The sequence below is a fragment of the Diuraphis noxia genome, unplaced genomic scaffold (genome assembly GCF_037042655.1).
Source record: "Diuraphis noxia isolate RWA-SAM2 unplaced genomic scaffold, SU_Dnox_SAM2 contig0011, whole genome shotgun sequence".
NCBI classification, from domain to species: Eukaryota; Metazoa; Arthropoda; class Insecta; order Hemiptera; family Aphididae; genus Diuraphis; species Diuraphis noxia.
In genome coordinates, this window is record NW_028301721.1 from 233,119 (window position 1) to 237,685 (window position 4,567).

At 29.2% G+C, this 4,567-nt stretch overlaps 1 pseudogene; it reads right to left on the bottom strand.

Moving 5' to 3' along the window:
• Positions 1–1,936: 1,936 nt before the first annotated feature.
• On the bottom strand, positions 1,937–3,405 carry LOC149054128 (uncharacterized; annotated as a pseudogene).
• Between the last annotated feature and the right edge of the window lie 1,162 nt (positions 3,406–4,567).

Sequence of the window (4,567 nt, forward strand, 5' to 3'; positions counted from 1 at the left end):
AGACAAATATTGATTATGATTTTTTAGATGTAAGGGAGATTGGATTATTTGTTGAAAATGTAAGTTATTATATAGCTGGTTTAGTGAGTAGAGCAATTGAAAATAAAATTAACTGTGAAAACTGTAAGAAAATGTTTTACATAAATACATCTGATAGCAATTCAAATAGAAGTCGGAAGCTGCTTAGTCAAAAGAACTGTGGAGGATTGTATAAGACCAGTCATACTATTATAAAAATATGCTTGGAAACGGAGAGTTTTTAGAAGCTATTACAATGTTAAAAATTACAAGCAGACAGTTTTGTTTTTAACTACTCAAGTTAAAATGAATTTATATCAATACAAGAGAAGTTTCCAATTAAGTGGCTGTGATGATAATCATTCTATTGTTGATACACATAAAGATAAGTTGCCTAAGTTAGTTATTCAGAAACCTAACGAAATGACCAGAAAAAAATAAGATCAATGTATACCAAACTGATACTTTTCAAAAACCAATGACTGGCAATGAGGCATTAAACAGTGAACATATTATATTTTGTGATATTATGATAAAATAAATAAATAATAATATTATAATAATAATACTATAATACCTATTTTGTTTTTATTGTAAAATTAATTTTTGAATTGTACTTAAATTCAGAATAATAAATTAGGTTTATTAATTAATTAATTTTAGCTTATAATAATGATTAATATTTAATATTAAAAAAAAAACGCCTCGCTTTGCTATCAATCTTGGAACACCGATAAGAATCGGACGGCCTATCAATTTCTTTATTATCTATGCGTTTCTCTAATAATACGTGATAATACCGTATACCAGGAATCAGTAACCAGTAGGTACTATATTTTGTAACCATGATGGTAAATTGTAAAATGTTATTTTTATACTTTATAGCTGATACAGTCGCGATACCGCTGAATGCTAACTAGATGTTCACTGATAGGTACTCAGTGTTCCGGTGGGAGTGGTGATAGGTAGGACACTTTTTTTCTCTAATAGTATTGTTTATCTATCTATTATTATCGATTATGACCGTTATGGGCATTGTTAAATTGAGATAAAATTTCGATTTGACTTCTGGTTTTTACTGTTGGGTTTGTAAAATTGCCCAGTAGCAGTAAATTAAACGAATACCTATTTAAGCATTAATAAGTCGCAAACGGATAACTCAAATTAAATTCTGTAAACGTTAAAATTATTTTTTTCACTATGTTTATAGATTTTCGTGATCGAAAATAGGTATTGCCATTTGAAAATCGAAAGTTGATAGTGTTTTATAAAATAAGGGAGGAAGTTAAAATTATCAAAATTCTAACACAGTGTAAAATAGTAAAATCTAGAAAGTTAAAAAAAAAAATTATTTTAAAATTCCTTATACTTCCCGAGATATTAACTGGTTCACGATAAAAAAATCACCCTGTAGATATAGATTAGTCAATTTTTAGATACAAATCGCTATATTCTCCTAGGGATTTGCATTTCAAATGGTTCCATACTGTGCCTGAGTGATCGTATTCCTCATCGTCTATATGTTCTTCTTTTAATGAATTGTAGAAATTTTCTTTCCTAGGCAGAATCGTTTCTTCCGACTTGTTCCAACTATCTGTATACTCATAAGAGTAAACCCCCTTACAGGTAACAAGTGGTAAATCTTGAGGTGAAAAATATTCTCTGAACTTCTCGAAACCTAGTGTCAACAAATTTTCTGCGAGTGTTGATAACTTTGATTTCATGAATCGACAAGAGTCTATGAATAGAATTAAAAAATTGTTGGTAACGTGTTTTGAAAATGAAATGTATTTTTCTTCGCTTTTTGAAATCACTGAGATTGATTTAGTGTCATTTCCGAGTTCGGTTATGATGAAATGTGCTTCGTAATCAGACAAATTGTGTAAAAAGCACGGTACAAAGTTAGGCTTTTGGAGTTTCAGGTTGCAAGTATTGCATAAAGTTTGTCTAAAATGTTCTTCTCTAAATAATCTACCTTTTGGTTGTTGATAGAAAAAATACAATCACATAGATTGCATGTACTTTTAAATACATGTGCTATTTGCTCTTCTTCTGTCATTATGATGGGTTTATTTGTTTTAAGTAAATCTTGAACTCTTCTCACGATGTCTGTCACTTCATTAACGAAATGCTTGGCTACATCCTGGTGTGACTCGCTTCCGCGATAAATAATAGGTAATGTTGGTATCTCATATTTCTCAAGCAAATCAATGTGGACGTTTTCTAAAGCCTTTACGAAAACTCCATAGCTCATTGGCTCGTGCTTTTGAAAAGCTGCTGTTTTCTTGCCTTTGATTTCTTCACATTTAACAAGGAGTGCCTCGAAATCGGCATATATCTCGAACGTATGTCTTTGAGCGTTACTCCATCCATCGAACTGTAATAATGTACCGGGATCAGGCAACTTAAGCAGAATTGGCTTGTGTACACCACATATCAACTTTTGTTGTTCAAGCCCCACCTGACCTTTTAACTTATATTTTGTATGTATATTGTCGAAACTGGTAAAACATCCTTTGCAAAATACAACATTTTTGGTGTGTGATGTGTTTTGTAATCTCACAAGCCTCGAAAGGTTAGAAATGTAGGTGTAGTGGCTTTTATTACCATCAGTAATTAGTAAGAGATCAGAATGATATTTTTTTTCTTCATCCACAACCTTAAGTGGATAAACAATATGTTTCTTATTCTTTTATTTTTTTAATCCTTAAACGTTGACTGATATTTTCGGATTATTTGTTTCAAATGTTTTTATCTCCCTCACAAGTGTTGGGAATGTTAAACCAGAAAAATTATATTTTTCCTCGAGCGATGTATAATTTTCAGCCACTTGGTTTTTAACCTTACCTGAAACGTGTCTTTCTAGGATTGCCCACTTGAAGCACTGTTGGTCCTAGTTTTGAGGATTGATAATTGCTTTTTTATTTTTAATGTCCTCTGGAAGTGTTATATAAGACGAACCACCCATAGGCGAATAACTATATACTCCTAATAGTGAACCATCTATTGATTGTAACGTAAATCCGCTTCCTTTAGAAGTATACATTTCTTCTTCGAGTAAAAGGTTGATAAAATCTTGATTAATTTTAGCTTCGATATCTGTATCCATAAACAGTTCCTTAGCTGATGTCTTAACTTAAATGCTCTATTCTCTGCTGAATTTTCTACGTTGGGGCGTTGATATGTTGCTTCTAATTTCAGATTATATTTAATTGGTTGTTCTGTTGATAGTGATTTTAGTAGTTCTATTAAGTCTTTTTTTTTATTGATTCTAAAAATGTTCTGTAGTTGGTAAAATTATCTGTATTTTTTCACGTAATACCAATTGATTTTATTCGATAACAATGTGCCTGTCTTAATGAATCCTCGTGTCTTGACGATGCTCATGCGTGTCTTTTTAGCATTTGCTGCTTCGTTCGAATTTTCCGTATGATATGGGCGCTTATGACCATTGCAAGATTGAACTGAAAAAAAAATTAACATTGTATTGCTAAACGTTATAGAAATGCATGTTACAGTTTGAACATCTATAAAAGTATTGAATGAGATAGAAAAGATAAATTGTTGTTTAAATATAAACGTTTTTTTTTTAGTAAAAATACTCGAAGAAAAATTAAGAATTTAAAAAAAATGTGTTTATCATATAGAAAATACGATTTTTTTAAAATATACATTAATAAAATTAGGTAGGTATCAAACTCTAGTACTACATACACACACACATATATATATATATATATATATATATACATTATTATATATATAAAATCAAAAATAAATATGATATAGAGCTCTCAGTTATATTAATAATACACAACGTTCTTTTGTGTAGCATGAAATAATAGTAATTGTAAGATGTATATACACTGGCGTTTGTAATAGTTTATTAAGATCTTTAGATAAATAGTATGCCTATTTATGTTTTTATTGGTATTATATTAATTGTGTATATGTTTTTCGTAGAAAAATAAGATATTCATATTGTATTATTATAATATATTATGTATATTATTATGGTCAAATATATTTATTAAAATATATGTTTATACTTAAAAAGATAATCTATATATATCTATATCTATATCTATATCTTTATCTATATCTATATACTACTATATAAAATGAAGTTTCTTTTTTTTGTTCGAGATAAACTCCGGAACTACTTATTCAATCGTGGTGCATTTTTTTTAAATTAAAGAGGACATCACAGAGAAGGTTTAAGGCAAAACATTAGTCCGATTAAGTTAATAAATAATTAGTTATTATTAATTAAAATGAACGTGTAAATTTTATACGGTATACCTATATATTGTATACTGCTATAATATAATAACCAAGGCAGGTATTTGATTGTATTGGTTGGGTTAGGTAAGGTAAGTGCAATTGGTGAAAACTGCAAAACTTATTAGTTTAGCACAAATGATGTGGATTTAAAAAATAAATAAAATAAAAAGATTCAGACTGGGCTTTTGTGAATTGTGACCATCCATTGATGGATCTTCATAGCAGTTGTTTTGTTGCTGTTTTTTGTTAGTTCACTCTTAATTTT